The 21,606-nt window shown below is 44.8% G+C and overlaps 1 pseudogene; it reads right to left on the bottom strand.

Moving 5' to 3' along the window:
* Window positions 1-2,660: 2,660 nt before the first annotated feature.
* Window positions 2,661-21,606, bottom strand: part of LOC135529978 (tenascin-like) — a 31,488-nt pseudogene continuing 12,542 nt past the window's right edge.

Consider the following 21,606-nt stretch of genomic DNA (forward strand, 5'->3'; position numbering starts at 1 on the left):
TAAACGCTGCCATCAGCTGTTCATAAAGTGGAACTACAGGTCTTTGCTGCTGTTCGGCATGATCTCATTGTACATCAACAACATTTTAAACCTAGTAAGGTCGATAATTAACCTTTTACCTAATTTTACTAACAAACCCCAGTCAAGCTCAGGATATTGCGTATGACTTTAAAAAACATTCCCTCGATGCACATTCTTTACAACAATGTCCTAGTTGTAGTTTTTACTTTTAGTGCATAAGAAAGACTGGATGAGACATCAGAAGGTGAGGTGGCCTTTCTGGAAGCCACCCCAAATACCCAGCAACTCATGTAGTTTAAATCCAGTGACAGTGACTATTGTGGCATACGGAAAAGTGAGCTGTTCTATCATGTTATTTTCCTGTTTTCCTATGTTATTTGACCTAGTTTCTTGTCTGTAAGACAACACAAATATAGTAGGCTTACAAGTAAAACCATAAACCTACATGTGTGCACAATGAATACATAGAATCTTATTCAGTACTGTGATGTGTACATCTTCTCTGTGCAATAAATTGCTCCTGTCTAAGATAGGCTATATAGAGACTGTCAATATGGTTCCTTCACATTTATGCATCGGAGAGCTATGGCCGAGAGCCAACTGCCAATATTAAACCAATATGCAGTGTAAAAACAAATTGACAGTGACTTATTGCATTATGAAACATTTGTCTTTAGAAAGATATTAGACTCGTCATTTTTAAACAAACCTTTTTTTATTATTGTAATACGGGCTACAGAGAAACACCTGTTGTTCACCCAGTTATAAACAATCAAAAATCAAAAAACAAAACAATTATTTAAAAAACTTTAATTTACACAGGTATTTCATGGGAGGGGATCTCAGTGGTTTCGTCTCCTGGCATAGCAGGGGAGGGGAGGGGGAGAACAGAACAAGAAGAACTTCTCTCTAGTTAATTTTGGTCTGACCAAATAGATGTTTCTCAGCAAAGTAAACACTAAGACCTTACAATGTCAATTGGAATTGGCCATTGGCCTATTTTTAAGCGTCCATATCTTCTATATTTCATCACAATATTCCTCTGACTCCTGTTGCATCCATATAAGTATTTCCCATTTAGCAAAAATGTAACAATCACCCACCATTTCATTGTTTATTGAACTGTAGGTCCTGCCTTGGATGTTTTAGGAAATAGAAAACAAATCAAACAGAATTCTCTGTGTCCTTCAGCAAATGCATGATAGCTGGTGGAAAAAGTAGTACTAGCTCAGTTGCATGTGTAAGAGACAATTGCACAGTGCCTGTATAGCCCACACAATCAATAGAAACACCTCATGTCATTCATCCTGTGTGTGGGATGAAGCAGATGACCTTTATTCAGAATGCCATTTATTCTGCCCATATCATTTCAGAAGACAGTTTGCAGGTTGAGGTGAAGAAGGGATTTCGAGAGAGAGGGAATCGTAAAGTGAAAAAGAATGAGTCACACATAGACTAATGAATGAGACAGCCTTTCTCTGTGAGCTCGCTCTCTCCACTTTACAAAGATATTTTACATTTGAATGAGTTGTGCGGTTTATGTAGAGAATCTTTTGATCAATAACCACTTCCATCCAGATGATTGAATTGAAGGTATGTGCTCTTGATGGGTGGTGTGTTAGTCAAAGAACATCATTTCTATAATCCAGTTTACAGGTATACCATGCCATCTCTGCAAACACTAGGCTTGGAGTCAATTCCAATTGAAGGCAGTCAATTCAGGAAGTAAAGTGAAATTCCAATTCAATCATTTAAAAAGAGGATTATTCTCAATGACTACTCAATAAACGTTGTTGTTTTTATGTCAATATATTTAAAAAGAGGATTATTCTCAATGACTACTCAATAAACGTTGTTGTTTTTAATGTCAATATATTTAAAATGTTGTTATATTTTTTTAATTTTACATTCAAATCACTTTCTAAATTGACTGCCTTCAAGTCGAACTGACCCCAACCCTGGCAAACATCTCTAATGGCCTACTGTGGTTGGAGGAGATGGATACACTGTAGAGGCAGAAAACATCAGTATTCTACATGTTAATACCTCAGACCAGACTCAAATGCACCCCTCCACTGAGTGATGTGACTGTAACATGACAGTGACAAGAAAGAAACAAATGCTTTCTACTTGGGATTTGAATATTATACTCTCTTTGGTGCAAAGTATAATCTGTGGGTTTACTTTGTGACGTGTAAATCCACATCAATTTGGCATTGACACTATTTACACGGCACAGCCATTTTGTATCAGGGGTTGGATAGTGGGATTTGTAGTACATTTTTACGGTATCTGTGCTTAGTTCTGTGATTGAGCAAGAGGAGGGGTGTAGTTCGAGGTTGCTGGGCTCTTAGCAGTGGCTTTGGTAGCTGCAGAGAATTGTGGGTTGTGTCCCAAATGGCACCCTATTCTCTATTTAGTGCACCACTTTGACCAGAGCTCTACTGGCCCTGGTCAACAGCAGTGCACTTTATGGGGAATATAATGCCATTTGGGATGCAGACCTGGAATCAGCAGTGGAAGAGGATGGTGGACAGGTTCAGGGGTCACGAGGAGATGGGTCGTAGCGCGGATCGGTTGGTTGGTTTACGATCGTTTTCTCCTTCCCTCAGAGTTCCTGAAGTTGGATGGCCTGATCTTCATCTCAGCAAACTCAACGGAGTGCTCATGGCCTTTCCAATGGAACCAGTTCCTCCCTGAAGAACAGCGAGGGGTTGATATTATTAACACAAATGCCTTGAATTTCCTCCCTTATCTTTTCAAAGTCAACACTGTACTACAGCAGTATTTTTGAAAACAGAAATTCCTGCTAGTATTGAATCTTCAAGTATATGTGCTCTCACCTTGCTGTGACTGTCATCGCCATATCGTCCCATAAGGTTGACACGATGGCAGTTCTTATACCAGAAGGCACCCTTGTAGGACAGGGCACAGTTGGTGACTGCGATGTCATTGTCATGGTCGTATGTTGAGAATGGGCGACCATGGTGGTAGGTCATAGAATCACCTACAGGGGAAGCAGAGAGAGCTTAAGCAAGAACCAAACTTAACAGACTTCAGAAAGGAGGCTTAGGTTGAATAATTGCTCGCTTCACCCTCACCTAATAACAATACTTACTTTATTACTTAGATCTTTTCTAACTTTTTGTGTGTCCACAAATGGCACCCTTTTGACCAGTGCCCTATGACCCCTGTAGTTGTCCAAATAGGGAATAGGGTGCCATTTCCGACACACATTGGACTTTGCACTAGCTATCTAATGGTTGTAGAGAAGCAAGTCTTACCTGCGGTACCACTGTACCCTCCAACGTGGACCTTGTAGCGACTGCGGGGATCAGAGATGGAGAACTTGTCGTACTGGGCATGGGCTACATCCCCCTTGTCTCTGAGGTCTACACGCAGCTCGTACTGTCCCACTACAGTGATCTTATGGAGGTTTGACAGGCCTGTGGGAAAATATGAGAGTTGGGATTTACAATCATTTCTGAGGACTTTTTAGTCATGATATGTAATAAATGATAGGGGGAAAAAGGACAGTTTATTCAAATACAGTACTCATATTCATATACCTTAAATGGATTCAAATAAATCAATGAATGTATTGATCTATAATATCTTCCATATTATGAGCATACCGAGCCAGAATTCGTCGTTCATGTCACCGAAGCCAGCAGTGTAGTTCCTCCAGTTGCGGAAGAACTCCAGTTTACCACTCTGGCGTCTGAGAAACACCTGTATGATGGGACAAACACCAGATCGCTCACTATATAACCCTAGGATCCATCACACTACATTACATGTCATCTGAATCAGTGTAGCCTGGTGTCACTTTAAATGGGGTGAGGTTCATAGGAATGCCTGGAACAGAACGGAAACCATGCAGGTGTTTGAATCTGTTCATTCCATTCCAGTCATTATTCTGTCCTCCATTCACCAGCCACCTATGATCTGAATCAATAAGGTTTGGAGTTGGGTTGTACAGTATACTAGTAGCCAGTGACTTACAATCCATCCACCTCCATCTGTGGCCATGTCACAGTAGACCTGTATGGGCTGACTCTCATCTCCACCCAGGTAGATGGTGTAGACACCAGAGGCTGTGTCTCCATTCAGCAAGGCCTGCGAGCAGTCCCTGGGGTGTTTGTAGAGCACGCCAACTACACACACACACACACACACACACACACACACGCACACGCACACGCACACGCACACGCACACACACACACACACACACACACACACACACACACACACACACACACACACACACACAGACAGACAGACAGACAGAACATGAGTTACTAAACAGCTCCGGCTGCCCAGCAAACTCTAAGCTGAAGATGAATAAAGAAGGGACAGAGATTGCCACACTGGGTGGTGAACAGAGCAGAGGGTCGCTGTGGTAACATGTTTTTTTTCTAAAAATATATATTTTATGGTTTATGGGCGGTGCCAGATTGGAAGGTAGAGACGGGGCAAATCCAAATGGAAACAGAGAGTAGAGTCCGAGGCTGGATTCCTAACCCTATTGCCAGTGGGTTTGTTCGGTATGGAGTTGGCAGACTACCAACATCACTGTGGTAACACTCACTGGTGGTGAAGACAGTGGTGATGACTCTGCTCCTCTTGGGCCCTGCGATGGCCAGCAGTCTGACGGAGTACTCAGTGGAGGCACTCAGCTGGGCCATGTTGTAGGACGTGGCTGTGGGGCTCAGAACAACCTCCTGGAGGAACAACACAACCCAGCAGTCAGAATGTCAGAGATACGTCATTATTAATACATTCAGGTGCACTACATGGGGAAAAGGATGCCATTTGGGACTCATTGGATTTAGAAGTATATAATGCTTTTCTAGATCCCAAACGTGTATTACCAATGCTTTTTCTTACACTCCCCAAAGATGCATCATCATGCCCTCTTGGACAAAACCATACTCTATCTGACCAAGGAAGGAATGTTCTTCTCATCATTTTAATTCTATGGTTCCACCATGCAGACAACCACTGACCCGGATTGTGCCGTCAGCTGACTCAAAGCTGAGGATGTAGCCGGTGATGTCAGCGCGCGGGGCCTTCCAGGTCAACATGGCGTTCTCTGTCTGGATGCTACTGGCTGTCAGGTCCTGAGGGGCATCTACATCTAGGGGAGAGAACACAGTGGTCTAAAACCCCGTTCAGACAGAGTACTTCACCTTCTTTAAATCCTCTGTTTCCAGGTTCAGGTTGTCTGTTTGAAAGGGTACGGGGTAAAAAAGGTACATTTTAAACATAAAAATAACAGTTAACCTGTAGGGTTAGTGGGCCAGAAAATACTGAAACTGCAGTAGGGAGAAAGAGATCAGTGCTTTGTATGAATGTCTGCCTGTTCGGTTTGAATTTGATCGGTTCTGTTGTTGATCCACAATTGAATGAGCATACAGCTTCATAGCAGTTTCACAATAAAATCGTAGGCACTAATCAAAGCTGCTGTTTGGATGTGTGTGTGGGAGGGAAGGTCCAGCCTCCCCCAGGCCATATACCCACCAGTGGTGAACTCAGTGGTGGTGGCGGCGCTCTTAGCAGCCGCTCTCATGGCGTAGACCTTGACAGTGTAGTGGGTGGCAGGGGTCAAGGAGGTAATCTCAAACTCCACAATGTTTCCAGACACTCTCTCCATCACTGGGACAACTGCACACACAGAACACACAAAAACAGTGAGGAGACAGAGATAGAGACAGAGACAGGGACAGGGATACGAACAGGGACAGGGACAGAGACAGGGACAGAGACAGAGAGAGGGACAGGGACAGGGACCGGAACAGAGACAGGGACAGAGAAAGGGACAGAGAAAGGGACAGAGAAACAGACAGGGAAGGAGACAGAGACAGGGACAGAGACAGAGAGAGAGGTACAGATACATAAATATTAATATAAACAGAGAGAGGGACAGGAACAGGGACAGAGACAGGGACAAAGACAGGGACAAAGACAGATATAGACAGTGACAGATATAGACAGTGACAGGGACAGAGACAGATGCAGGGAAAGAGTCAGGGACAGGGACGGAGACAGGGACAGATATATAAATAGCAATATGGACAGAGAGAGACAGGAACAGGGACAGAGACAGGAACAGGGAAAACGACATGGACATAGACAGATATAGACACAGGGATAGAAACAGTGACAGATACAGGGACATAAATAGAAACAGGGACAGGGACATGGACAGAGACAGAGACAGAGACAGAGACAGAGAACGATACAGAGACAGGGACATAAACATATATATATAAATATAAATATAGACAAATACAGGGACAGGGACAAAGACAGGGCAAAGACTTATGTAGAAATATAGGCAGGGACAGAAACATATATAGAAATAGAGGCAGGGACAGAAACAGACACAGAGACAGAAACATATATAGAAATAGAGGCAGGGACAGAAACAGACGCAGAGACAGAGACATATATAGAAATAAAGACAGAAACAGAGACAGAGACAGATATAGAAATAGAGGCAGGGACAGAAACCGAGACAGAGACAGACACATATATAGAAATAAAGACAGAGACAGACACAGAGACAGAGATATATATAGAAATAGAGGCAGGAACAGAAACAGAGACAGAGATATACATAGAAATAGAGGCAGGGACAGAGACAGACATAGAGACAGACATAGAAATAGAGGCAGGGACAGAGACAGACACAGATATAGAAATAAAAATAAAGACAGAGACAGGGACAGAGACAGAGATAGAAATAGAAACAGAGACAAACACAGATTTATAAATAAAGACAGAGACAGGGACAGAGACAAACACAGATTTATAAATAAAGACAGAGACAGGGACAGAGACAAACACGGATTTATAAATAAAGACAGAGACAGGGACAGAGACAGATAAAGAAATAGAAACAGGGACAGGGACAAAGACAGATATAGAAATAAAGACAGAGACAAGGACAGAGACATACAGAGATAGGGACAGAGACATACAAAGACAGAGACAAAGACAGCTATAGAAATAAAGACAAAGACAGGGACAGAGACAAAAACAGAGACAGCAACAGGGACAGACAGTGACAGAGACCAGGACAGGGATTGAGACAGAGACAAAGACAGGGACAGATAGAGACATTAACAACCAGATCAACATCTGTCTGTAAGGATATTAAATGAAAACAATGAAGGTGAATGCAACGCATTTTCTCCTATAAGCCCTGGTAATATAGAGTATAGTACATCCAGATGGTGTGTGTGTGCGATACCCTACCAGTGTCTGCGCTGTAGCTGATGACATATCCGTCTACAGTGGCGATGGAAGGCTGCCAGTGGAGCAGAGCATCTGTGTCATTGATGTTGACTACAGTCAGGCCACGGGGCTTGTCCAGAGCTGTCAGATAGAACAGACACAGACGCACACACGCAATGTGGTTACCCTGAGCAGAGCCACATCAAACACCTCCCCAAGGACAGAGCCATTGTCTTCTGTTGTAAGGAAACAGGAAACCTATCCACCCCCAGCCATGCTCCATCTGTACACACTAACAGCTTTCACAATGGGCTTCGTGCTCAGCCTTTATAGACCTATCACCAACTTGGTTGTCACCATCAACGTTTGATGCTTTGTTAAATTGTATTGAATGTATCACATTTTGTCTGCAGGGCATACAAAGACTAAGCTATTATTGTTTTGGTGTTGTATGTGTATGTAGGCTCTTGTTACCATACTCCAAACGCTATGTCCCAAATGGCACCCTTTTCCCTTTGTGCATTACTTTTGACAGGGGCTTATAGTGCTGTGGTCCAAAGTAGTGCACTAAATAGGAATAGGGTGCCATTTGGGATGCATCCCTTGTGTTTTGACAGGTGTGACACACACCTGTGGTGACGCTGCTGGAGCCAGGCTCACTCTCCTTCTGTCCCTTCACAGAGATGACTGTCAACTGGTAGGTCACTCCAGGGGTCAGGTTGGACAGCACCTTCTGAGACTCAGTGCCACCTACTGTCACAGTCTGAGGAGCACCTGCACACATACACGTGAAGAAAGGGACAAGGTCAGTCAGACCATCAAATGACATGGAATTATATACAACCAATAATGAATTATAGGACATGTTTTGGTCAGACGTCCGATTCTGTATTGGCTATTATTTATTCAATCCATATCACAAATAATATGTTTTATCATCAAGCAGCAAACCAGTAAAAGAGTGAACCAGTAAAGCAGTTCACATCAAAGTTGTGTTGGGTTGCACTTCAAACTGACACAACACCTCACAGAGACAGAACAGCCACTAGAGGGAAGAAGAAGACTAACATAGAATTCCACAGAATAATCTGTTCTCTCTACTGAGACTCCAAAATCCTACCTTATTTATTTTAAAATGATAAAATAAAGTCCATGTGACCACACCACACATGTAAATGTGTTTCCTCTGGTTTGCAGCCAATGTATGTATAGTATAGTATATACACTGAGTATACAAAACATTAAGCACTCCTGCTCTTTCCATGACAGGCTGACCAGGTAAATCCAGGTGAAAGCTACGATCAGTTATTGATGACACTTGTTAAACCCACTTCAATCAGTGTAGATGAAGAGGAGGAGACATGTTAAAGAAGGACTTGTAAGCCTTGAGACAGTTGAGACATGGATTCAGAGGGTGAATGGGTAAGACAACATATTGAAGTGCCTTTGAACAGGGTATGGTAGTAGGTGCCAGGCACACCAGTTTGTGTCAAGAACTACTGGGTTATTCATGCTTAACAGTTTCCCGTATTTATCAAGAATGGTCCACCACCCAAAGGACATTCAGCCAACTTGACACAACTGTGGGAAGCATTGGAGTCAACATGGGCCAGCATCCCAATGAAATGATTTCAACACCTTGTAGAGTCCATGCACCAATGAATTGAAGCTATTCTAAGGGCAAAAGGAGGTGCAACTCAGTATTAGGAAGGTGTTCCTAATATTTTGTACACTCAGTGTATAGTATAGTTATATATGTATGTACAGTATAGATATATACAGCATAGGTATAAACTACATGGCCAAATGAGTGGATTCGGCTACTCAGCCACACCAGTTGCTGACGGGTGTATAAAATCGAGCACACAGCCATGCAATCTTCATAGACAAACATTGGCAGGAGAATGGCTTAACTGAAGAGCTCAGTGACTATCAACTTGGCACAGTCATAGGATGTCATCTTTCCAACAAGTCAGTTCTCAAATTTCTTCCCTTCTAGAGCTTCCCGGGCCAACTGTAAGTGCTGCTATTGTGAAGTGGAAAGTCTAGGAGCAACAAAGGCTCAGCCACGAAGTGGGAGGCCACACAAACTCACAGAACTGGCCCGCTGAGGGCTGAAGCGCGTAGTCCATAAAAATTGTCTGTCCTATTGCAACATTCACTACTGAGTTCCAAACTGCCTCTAGAAGCAATGTCAACACCATAACTGTTCGTTTGGAGCTTCGTGAAATTAGTTTCCATGGCAGAGGAGCAGCACAATAGACAAAGATCACCATGAGTAATGCCAAGCGTTGGCTGGAGTGGTGTAAATCTCACCGCCATTGGACTCTGGAGCAGTGGAAACACGTTCTCTGGAGTGATGAATCAAGCATCACGATTTGGCAGTCCAACAGACAAATCTGGGTTTGGAGGATGCCAGGAGAATACTACCTGCCCGAATGCACAGTGCCAACTGTAAAGTTTAGTGGAGGAGGAAAAATGGTCTGGGGCTGTTTTTCATTATTTGGGCTAGGCCCCTTTGTTCCACTGAAGGGAAATCTTAATGCTACAGCATACAAGTACATTCTAAACGATTCTGTGCTTCCAACTTTGTGGCAACAGTTTGGGGAGGGCCCTTTTCTGTTTCAGCATGACAATGCCTGGTATGGTAGAACTTGACTGGCCTGCACAGAGCCCTGACCTCAACACCATCGAACACCTTTGGGATGAATTGGAACGCTGACTGTGAGCCAGACCTAATTGCCCAACATCAGTGCTTGACCTCACTAAAGTCCCCGCAGAAATGTTCCAACATCTAGTGGAAAGCCTTCCCAGAAGAGTGGAAGCTGTTGTAGCAGTAACAAGGGGATCAACTCCATATTAATGCCCATGATTTTGGAATGAGATGTTCAACAAGCAGGTGTCTACATACTTTTGTGTAGCTGTATCTACAGTATAAGTACATATGTATTTATTTTATTTAACCTTTATTTAACTAGGCAGGGTCAGTTAAGAACAAATTCTTATTTACAATGACGGCCTACACCGGCCAAATATGGACGACGCTGGGCCAATTGTGCGCCACCCTATGGGAAACACAATCACGGCCGGTTGTGATACAGCCTGGATTTGAGGTGTCTGTAATGACGCCTCTAGCACTGCGATGTAGTGCCTTAGACCCCAGCGCCACTCGGGAGAACCATAGATATAGATATATATTATAGATATAGCATAGATATACAGTATATGCCAGTACAGTATAGGTATGTATGTCTGTAGGTACTCACCTCCCTGAGCAGGGACATAGGTGACATGGTAGCTGTCCACTCGAGCCCTGGGGATTGTCCAGTGTACAATGGCCGAGGTATCAGTGACATCAGAGAAATGGATGCCCTTGGGTGTGCCCAGCCCTGGCATAGGGGAACATAAGGATACAGAGGACACCAAACAAAAAGAACACATGTAGGAACTTAGGGGACAGGTTTGTAAGTGAAGGGGAATGAAAACCACAAAGTGTCTCAGAGTAGGAGATCATTTTTGCCTTTTAGATAATAATCAATAAGATCAATGGACAAATGCTAAATCAGCACTTTTACTCTGAGATGCTTTAAGGAAATGGCTCCAGATCATAGGATATCTCTCAATAAAAGATTACTGCTTCCAAATACATGACAAAAGAAAGGGAAACACCCCTAAAGCACAACTAAAGATTCCTAAATATCCCATTCCTAAAAACATCCATAGGATTTTTTTAATGCCTTAATTACCCAGAAAATACACATTATTGACAACCACCAACTAAAGTAGAGAAAGAGAAACAGACACAGACAAAGAAGCCAAGGCTCCCAGAGCCTGTCGTCAGCGCTGGGCTACAGCATATTCCTTGACAGACACGACACGGGGAGATGAACTTGCCCCCATTACAGACACACAAAAGTGAAACATGCATCAGGGCCATCGGACCCGAGAGTGAAGCCATACCCCCAGAGAAGGCAGGGGACGACCAGAGAGAGAGAGAGAGACACCCATTCAGACACTCAACACACAGACAGACAATTTCCCTAAAGACAATTAGACAAACCCCATTGGGGCTGGACAGTCAAAGACAACATTGGAGACAACTTGACAGATAGAGACAAAAAAACTGAGCAAGTGAAGAGTTGAATAAATCTCCTGAGCAGTTCTCTGTATCCCCATGAATGGGAGGCCAGCAGAGGCTGAATGCTGTGTTTACACTGACAGGCAGACAGTGAGACAGACAGACAGAGTGTGTTGGTTCACATATACTGGAGCTGGCTTTAGAGGAGAGGGTTGCTAGATGATTCCACTGGAACCACGCAGGAGAGCTGACAGACGAGACAATGACAGGACAGTGAACACTGAACATACATGATGAGGATGAGAAAAAACACCATGAGACCCAGCACACACAGTTTTGGCACAAGACACACAAGGCAGCCCAAGCTGGTTTAAATAAAACATTCATGACAACCTAAGGACTCCATTAAATAGGCTTAATAACTTCCATTTGCAAAGTTAATTATAATTCTACCAGATTGCTGCCTTGAACAAATATGATGACACAATGTTATCAGGTTAGTAAACAAAAATGACTGCAACGATAAAGAAATTAGATAATTGTATAAACATTGACCCATTTGACCCTATTTTCATGCTGTTATTGTAAGACTGCAAACTGACAACATGGAGAAAGAGAAAATATAGTTTACAATATTGAAAGCTGCTGCACATTCCTAGCATCATCTATCCAGCAGCCCTACGCCATTGGTGGTGTGATGTCATACCATGTACCTGTTTTGGCCACCCGGAGATAGAGTCTGAGTGCCGTCCAGAAATTACCCCATACAGCTCAATTTCGTACTCTGTGTCGTCAATTAGCTCAGTAAGCACTGTTGTTCTCTCCTCGCCGGGCACGACCACCTCTTGCGGAGAAGCGAGGTCGTCGCTAGTATCATTGATCACAATGACAAAACTATCAAAGAGGTTTTCTTCAGCCAACCAGGCCACTTTACAGCTGTCTGGGGTGATGTCAGAGACCAAGAGATGCTCCACGATGGGTTCAGCTTCTGAGTGATAAGGAAGACATGTTGTTTCCATCCTCTTTAGGCCTCAAGAGCACTTTAGGAAGTGCTTATGAAGATTACAGAAGATCATTTACAGTTGTTTCATATTGTATTTACTATAGACAATCACATGGTCATGAAAGGAGAAATGTATGAAAGTGAGTATACTTCTTTATTATGTCATGTTTTATGCCCACCCCAGGAAGAGTAGCTACTACTTTTGCAGCAGGTCATTTGGATCCTAAGAAAATATCAACTATACTAGTTCTGGACCCATATCAATTTAGGGATCCATATGAGTCAAACGAGAAGAGTAGGTTTGCAAGATGAAAATAATTAAAAGTTGTTATTTTCCTGAAGATGTTGACCATGTGTTTCACCAGTATTAATTATGTAAGTTATAAATGTTTATACCACTTGTGTACCTGTCACAGCCACTGTGGTGAGCATGAAGGGAAGGATATGTATTTTATTGGTGCAGGTAGGTATGTTGTTATTCACCAGCTAGTGTGATCAAATTCAACCCTCAGTTTATTGATGCTGTGACTGCAAAAATAACGTACATGGGATTTGCGCATCAATCCCATAATACACTGAAACGAAGGTCATCCATCAGAAGAAAAGGAACATAAGAGACAGAAAGTCAGGGTTTGACTAGAGTTTTAAGAGTCTGGGTGACTACGTCATTGCAGATGGGTCTGTGCTTACAAAGAGTTGCAAAAAACAACAGTGTAAACTAGAGGTTACCAGTAGCTAATAATGCCTGATGAAAAGGAGAGGAGTGGAGCCAACAGGAGTTTACAGCTGTTAGAGTCTACATCTGCTAGAGTCTACAGCTGAGTCTACATTGTTTAGTCTACATTGGTTAGTCTACATCTGTTAGAGTCTACAGCTGCTAGAGTCTAGAGCTGTTAGAGTCTACAGCTGCTAGAGTCTACAGCTGCTAGAGCCTACAGCTGCTAGAGTCTACAGCTGCTAGAGTGTATAGCTGTAGCAGCCAGAGAGAGAGGGTGTGCTAGCAGACTGGCCATCTGCACCATACAGACAGCAGTTTATTACAACCAAAGCTGCTTCCTGGAGATTCAGAGCTACAGATGGATGGAATATGGGCCAAGGTGGTCCTAAAGTATTTCTGGTGTAGCTCTGTCCGAGAGACGGACAGTCAGACATAGACCGTGGACTGACCATGCCGCCTCAGTGCTGCCTGACTAGATACAGGGACATAACTCGTTAGAACACTACAACAAACATTAGGTGCCTGAGCCAGTGTAAACCCAGAGGATTGGGTTGACATGAAATGAGGGAACTGCGCAAGGCAGTTGTTGTGAGAAGTGGTGGAAAATAAAAACCATATCACAAAAATCCCGGCTAGCTGTCACTCTTCGTTAGGAGTGGAGCAGGGCTTCTTTAGCTGGGCAGCTAGTCAGTCAAGGAAGCAGGGAGGGAGAGAGTGTGATAGAGGCCCCGGTAAAAAGTAGTGCACTATTTATGGGAATAGGGTGCCATTTGGGATACACACCAGAAGTGGAAACATGTGCACCAGCCCCAGCATTCCCTGGCACCCCAACACCAGGCTCTAGCAGTCCCTGGCATCCCAAAACCAGGCTCCAGCAGTCCCTGGCATCGCAACACCAGGCTCCAGGACACAGTGTCAATGTGAGCATGAGATTGAGGAGAAGAGTGGATTGGAAGAGTAGCAGAGCGGTCTGGGAGAGGAGCAGAGAAGGTGTGGGAGAGGAGCAGAGTGGGTGTGGGAGAGGAGCAGAGCAGTCTGGGAAAGTAGCAGAGCGGGTGTGGGGGGAGCAGAACGGTCTGGGAGAGGAGCAGAACGGTCTGAGAGAGGAGCAGAACGGTCTGGGAGAGGAGCAGAGAGGTCTGGGAGAGGAGCAGAGCAGTCTGGGAGTGGAGCAGAGTGGGTGTGGGAGAGGAGCAGAGCAGTCTGGGAAAGTAGCAGAGCGGGTGTGGGAGAGGAGCAGAACGGTCTGGGAGAGGAGCAGAGTGGGAGAGGAGCAGAGCAGTCTGGGAAAGTAGCAGAGAGCGGGTGTGGGAGAGGAGCAGAACGGTCTGGGAGAGGAGCAGAGTGGGGGAGAGGAGCAGAGCAGTCTGGGAAAGTAGCAGAGCGGGTGTGGGAGAGGAGCAGAACGGTCTGGGGAGGAGCAGACCGGTCTGGGAGAGGAGCAAAGCGGTCTGGGAGAGGAGCAGAGCTGTCTGGGAGTGTAGCAGAGCAGTCTGGGAGTGGAGCCGAGAGGAGTACAGCAGTCTGGGAAAGGAGTAGAGCGGGTGTAGGAGAGATGCAAAGTGGTCTGGGAGAGGAGTAGAGCGTTCTGGGAGAGGAGCAGAGCGGTCTGGGAGTGGAGCAGAGTGGGTGTGGGAGCGAAGCAGAGCGGATGTGGGAGGGGAGCAGTGAGTGTGTGGGAGTTGAGCAGAGCGGATGTGGGAGTTGAGCAGAGTGGTCTGGGAGAGGACCAGAGAAGGTGTGGGAGAGGAGCAGAGTGGGTGTGGGAGAGGAGCAGAGCAGTCTGGGAAAGTAGCAGAGCGGGTGTGGGAGAGGAGCAGAATGGTCTGGGAGAGGAGCAGAACGGTCTGGGAGAGGAGCAAAGTGTCTGGGAGAGGAGCAGAGCTGTCTGGGAGTGGAGCAGAGCAGTCTGGGAGTGGAGCCGAGAGGAGTAGAGCAGTCTGGGAAGCGAGTAGCAGAGCATCTCGGATGTGGGAGCGGAGCAGTGCGTGTGTGGGAGTTGAGCAGAGCGGATGTGGGAGAGGAACAGAGTGGTCTGGGAGAGGAGCAGAGTGGGTGTGGGAGAGGAGCAGAGCAGTCTGGGAAAGTAGCAGAGCGGGTGTGGGAGAGGAGCAGAATGGTCTGGGAGAGGAGCAGAATGGTCTGGGAGAGGATCAAAGCGTCTGGGAGAGGAGCAGAGCTGTCTGGGAGTGGAGCAGAGCAGTCTGGGAGTGGAGCCGAGAGGAGTAGAGCAGTCTGGGAAACGAGTAGAGCGGGTGTAGGAGAGATGCAGAGTGGTCTGGGAGAGGAGTAGAGTGTTCTGGGAGAGGAGCAGAGCGGTCTGAGAGTGGAGCAGAGTGGGTGTGGGAGTGAAGCAGAGCGGATGTGGGAGCGGAGCAGTGCGTGTGTGGGAGTTGAGCAGAGCGGATGTGGGAGAGGAACAGAGTGGTCTGGGAGAGGAGCAGAGTGGGAGCGGAGCAGAGCGTGTTTGGGAGTTGAGCAGAGTGGTCTGGGAGAGGAGCAGAGTGGGAGCGGAGCAGAGCATGTGTGGGAGTTGAGCAGAGTGGTCTGGGAGAGGAGCAGAGTGGGAGCGGAGCAGAGCGTGTTTGGGAGTTGAGCAGAGTGGTCTGGGAGAGGAGCAGAGTGGGAGCGAAGCAGAACGTGTGTGGGAGTTGAGCAGTGGGTGTGGGAGCGGAGCAGAGCGGGTCTGGGAGCGGAGCAGAGCGGGTGTGGGAGCGGAGCAGAGCGGGTCTGGGAGCGGAGCAGAGTGTGTGTGGGTGTTGAGCAGAGAGGATGTGGGAGTTGAGCAGAGTGGTCTGGGAGAGGAGCAGAGTGGGAGCGAAGCAGAGTGGGTGTGGGAGTTGAGCAGAGTGGTCTGGGAGAGGAGCAGAGAAGGTGTGGGAGAGGAGCAGAGTGGGTGTGGGAGAGGAGCAGAGCAGTCTGGGAAAGTAGCAGAGCGGGTGTGGGAAAGGAGCAGAACGGTCTGGGAGAGGAGCAGAGCTGTCTGGGAGTGGAGCAGAGCAGTCTGGGAGTGGAGCCGAGAGGAGTAGAGCAGTCTGGGAGCGGAGCAGAGCGGGTGTGGGAGCGGAGCAGAGCGGGTCTGGGAGCGGAGCAGAATGGTCTGAGTCTAGGGAGAGAGGTGAACAAAGCCCTCACAGATTAGAAAAAATCTTCTCAGGGACTTAAACCATTAACTCATCCATTTGCCGAATCGTCATTATGTGGGAACAGCTGAACTATAGCGTGCTTTGAGTGATACAATGATACAATACATACCTATATTGTTTATACCATGAGGATAACATGAAAAACGTGAAGAACTGTTTTAAATGAGCTTTGAAGAGATTGTTTGAAATAAATCCCTTTTATTCACTGGGAAAGTTACCAAATTAGTAGATGAGTGAGAAGTAATTTGAGGCAGGTTTTCAGCAGGTGAGGGAAGACCTCAAAAGAACAAAGCTATGTGTGCGAAGTGTGTGCAGCCTGGCCTCTATATGTGTGTTTAGGGGAGAACGGGAGGCACCAGGGGTCTGGCTGGTCTGAATGACAGCTATTATTCTCCATGGCAGCAGAAGTGTGCAGAGGCCAGGTTGGTCTAGGTACTCTATGCTGTCAAAAGCAGATGGCTTGGCTCGGTCACCTAAATCTTAACTGACATCCACCTCGAAACCCGAAATGAAAATGTTTTACTGAAACATTGACAACGATGCATGTGGATACGTATTATTACTTGTCACTGCTTAATCCTTCTGTACATTCTCATAGCACAGGCCAAAGTCCTCAATGGTTTTAACAGCACACAAGTAAGTAGTCTTGTTCACGCTCCGTTCAACGTTGTAATTCACAGAATGTGAATTGTTGATAATGACTACTATTGGTTGGATGAGAGAAAGAATCAATGCACCTGTTGGGTTTATACTGTCAGAGAGTCAGTCAGTCACTACCCAGGGAACAGATCACAACACATGGGTCAGCTGACATCTCAGAGATTCTCCAGACATGTTCTCTCATGGTACGCCCTGACAGGCACATACTGCACTGTAGTCTGCTTAGGGTGGCTCAAAGGTGGATCCACTGCAGGCCAGGTCAGGCCTCATGTCAACTGAATGGGTTTTGTCTGGGTGGGGTGGTTCTATACTGTGGACGGTTGGTTTCGAAAATATATTTTACAGTCACTGCATCAAAGTGAGGGAAACCCACATAATGGGTGATATGGTGTTGCTAGGTGATGATGGTTGAGGCATTTGAATGGCAAGAGGTTAAAACAGGCTGGGGGTTTTGTATGGTGGAAATGACTAAGGAGCAAAGAACCTCCGCAGTGGCTGGACTGGTAACTTATCACCATTAGACAGTTATTGTAAGAAGAGATCAGAGGTAAAGTGAAGATGATACCATGGATTGAATCAAGCCTCTTCCAAGACGAGGGAGAAAAAGATTGTGATGTTAATTCAAATATTTAGTCAGACAGACAAAGGATTTACTAAGTGAGTGGTGATACCTGTGATGGTTTCTGCATAGACAGGCCCCAACAGGGCCCCCTTGAACAGCCCATACAGACTGACATTGTACCAGGTGGCGGGAGAGAGGCCTACGATGCCCAGGCTCTGGGCCGCATCTTGCAGGGTGTGGTTCTGCCAGTCTACCCCTGCCTCTGCGTCTGTCACCTCAACCACAAAGCCATCAAAGTCTCCCTCCTCAGTGACCCAGGACACCAGGAAGCTGTCCCACGACACGTCTGACACTGTCAGTTTGCCCAGCACAGGCTTCTCCTCCTCTGGATGACGATAAACATGACAACAAACAACATCAAGACAACGTTAGGCAAACCATTCAATGTAAAACATAGATATAGATAGGCTGTGACCCAATTCTCCACCCTTTTTCATGAAATGTGCACTTCGAGGGCTTGGAATGTGAAAAAGGCTGGTTATTAAAGACATAGCCTACAGATATTTCACTGAAAACATTTCACTCAAATGACATGGCACACAATAAACAAGTATTGACCTCAAAGAAGAGAGTAGAGATGTTTGTAGACCCCAAGAAAGTTGTATTCAATCCACAAAGACAGTGTTAACTCAAGACTCCAAAAGATAGTTGATCCTGATAACCTAATCTCATTTCTATTTCAATAATTTATTTTCATATACAGATGTAAGATCTTAATTTGACCAGTTTCTCACAGCACAAAAATAATTGAGCAGCAACAGGTAATGTGTGGATTTAAATTGATGGACATTTTTGATTATATATTTTTAGCTCGGGCAAATCACATCTGACATTTAAATTGGAAATTAAAAACTTTAGAAGCCTTTTTAAACCTTGAATATACTACAAATTCCTGCAACAAACGGATGATCAAATGATGAAGTTCCAACATCTTTAAGACTCTGAAAGAAGTCCCTTTAGTGTGTGTAAATGAGCGAGGATTCTAACATTACCACTACAAAAGACCTTGGTGACAAACACACTCTTTAGCAGCGTGGATATGAAGACTTAATGTATTGTGGAGGCAGACAGACAGACGCGCAGACAGACAGACGTGCAGACTGACAGACGCGCAGACAGACGTGCAGACCGACAGACGCGCAGACAGACAGACAGACAGACAGACAGACAGACAGACAGACAGACAGACAGACAGACAGACAGACACACACACACACACACACACACACACACACACCATGATGTAGACAGACGATCTGTTCTGCATGCACCTGACGCCAGCAAGGCTCTCTGCCTGAAACGGCCTGTCTCGCTTGTCTATTAATGGCTCTGAACAAGCCATTCATTTTTGAAAGTCTACTGTTGTTTTGAGCAGAAGTACACAGTACACTTCAAACACATGGAGAAGCCATGCAGTAGCAGCAGTATAGCAGTACAGCAGAGGAAGCAGAACTGCCTAGCCCATTGTTTGCTGGAGGTGTCAGCAGAGTGAGATGCAGAGAAACATCAAGGCTACCATTATCCTATTTTCAAAGCACCTATGTTGGAGTGGGCAGGAAAATGTAGACTAAATGGAATGGAAGACAATGAGAATGGAATGAATGACATTTGATGGAAGGCAGACGGAGATCAGCCTGGCCATTAATTGCTTGTGAAAGCTCACATGGGAGAAGAGATTGAACAGCATTACCAGAACATTTTTATAATGTTGGAGTAATGTTGTTCATTCACTCATTATATACTTGTCTATAAATGTTCATTTTACAGACACATACTAAACGATCAAGATACGTCATGTCAATCAGTACCAAACATAAATCTGCATTCCAAATGGCACTCTGTTCCATTTATAGTGCACTATATACAGATTTTGGATCTTCATTTGGTCACCATGTTGCAGGAGAACTTGTAAAACTTGTAGTGTATTTGAGGTTTAAAAGGCTTCAGACTTGATTTTCCCCTACGAAAAATGTATCAACCCTTACAAAATTAATTATAATTAATTATGTAATTAATTATAATCCACATAATAATTCACATTTCGTGTTGCTGCAGGATTATATCCCTGCTGTAGCAAACTGCTTAAAATGAAGATCATACATCTGAAGGGAATAGGGTGCCATGTGGGACGGATTGTCTCCTCTCCTTTTGTCAGGCAACAGAAGCAACTGTGGCTGAGTCTCAGGTCTGGCCTTCAGAACATGCAGATGGAGACGTGATGGGCTGAATGAAATTACTTATCGTCAAGATGAGACCGTCTCAAAGACATGCAGGACATGCACTTTGTGCTTTATTTCTCAAATTGGAGGAGCAATTGGTCATGCAACATTCGTGCAAAATATTGTTGAACATGAAAACTTCACATAAAAAAAGCACAATATTACTAGTCTTATTTATAGAGAACGTTGGTTTCAGTTCACGTAGGTGTATAAAACCATCACCAAACTGCTAAAGAATATTGTTCTGTACAGCAGAATCTTCAAAAAGGCTTTGTTTACACTCTAGGTTTATACTTCATATTCTGTGTGGTGTGCGCAGTACACTAAAGCCACGGACAAAATCATCTGGTGTGTTTAATCTATTATTCAAATGTGATTAATGACTCCTTTGACTATAGCTCAAGGTATTATCATTCAAACTGTTCTCTCTCATTGTGCCTGAGCCTTCCGTTTACACAAAAGGCTCCCCACAGCTCCATGAGTCTCTGAATTTGCCGATTAGCTGAAGTTATAATACTGCAGCTGTACTGTCTCCTGATCTTCCAACATCAACAATACATGTCTGACTGCTGGAAGGATGTGGGAGGTTTATTATATCAAATCAATTTTGTTTTTTGCACAGCATTTGAAATAGCCTTAAGATTTTTACGTTTTTGTTCTGCAGAGGTATAATGTTGTTACTGGCTCACTCCAGTGGGACTCCAAACCCTTGAACTCTAATTCTTGTAATCCTTTCAACGCCAGATGACTGTCAAACACAAGTAAAGTCCAGACCTGGGGGGTAAAAGGGTGGGAACCCCCCCCCCCTCCCAATCCCTTTATATCCCTGTTAACGTGCAGCGTGCACTGCGTTTGTATTTTCTGTCTGGAATGGAGACGATAAAGTGTTGGAGGAACGACCGCAGCATGCTGATTAGAGGAGTGGCGATCTCGGAGCCAATGTTTTAACAGAGTTTGTATCGTTTTATCTGACAGACCCACAATTCATCATGGTAAATTCATACAAAAACACAGAGGAGTGGGCTCACTCCACCAATTATCACATGAATGAGCTTTGTATGGAGCACACACACACACACGCACACCCACACACACACACACACACACACACACACACACACACACACACACACACACACACACACACACACACACACACACACACACACACACACACACACACACACACACACACACATACACGCACACACACCATTCTGAAAGTTGGCAGCATGTAACAAAGACCCAAACAAAAGACAGTCATTCTTATCCATACCAGCGTTTCCCTCTCACCATCTCAATTTTGCCCATAGCCAGACATATTAATGGGTATCCCGTTCCATAACTGGAGGACTTTCTTCTCAAATGTTTGGTTTGGAAGCATCCTGACCTCAGGAGCGAGCTAAAAAGTGTTATAATCATCTTATTTTCCTTTCCTTGATTTAGTCAAAAAGTAAACCCACGTGCAGTGAATGAAACAGAGAGAGAGACTTAAAGAAAGTAGTAACAATGAATTCAATTCATTCCCTACTGCAGGTTTGGCTGCAGGACTGGAGAGCAAAATTGAATCGTTGGTTAATTAATGAGGAAAAGGCTGAACAATACTTTACTGTAGAAAACTTTGCGAAACACAGTACAGACACACAAATAGCTTTCTTACAGACCCCTACTATACAGCAGCCAAAACTGGCCCGTGAGTGATTTCTTTTGGCCCCCCAAAGTTTTTATCATTTAAAAAAAATAATAATACATATATTTTTTTTTGGGGGGGGGGGTTACTTTGTCAACACAGTCATTGTTAACACAGTTATTGTAAATTAAATGACATTTTTGACGTGACAATTCCATAAGGATTTGGCAAGAGAACAGAGACAGACTGGCACCCATGCTAGAG

This window comes from Oncorhynchus masou, unplaced genomic scaffold (genome assembly GCF_036934945.1).
Source record: "Oncorhynchus masou masou isolate Uvic2021 unplaced genomic scaffold, UVic_Omas_1.1 unplaced_scaffold_1225, whole genome shotgun sequence".
Taxonomy (NCBI): Eukaryota; Metazoa; Chordata; class Actinopteri; order Salmoniformes; family Salmonidae; genus Oncorhynchus; species Oncorhynchus masou.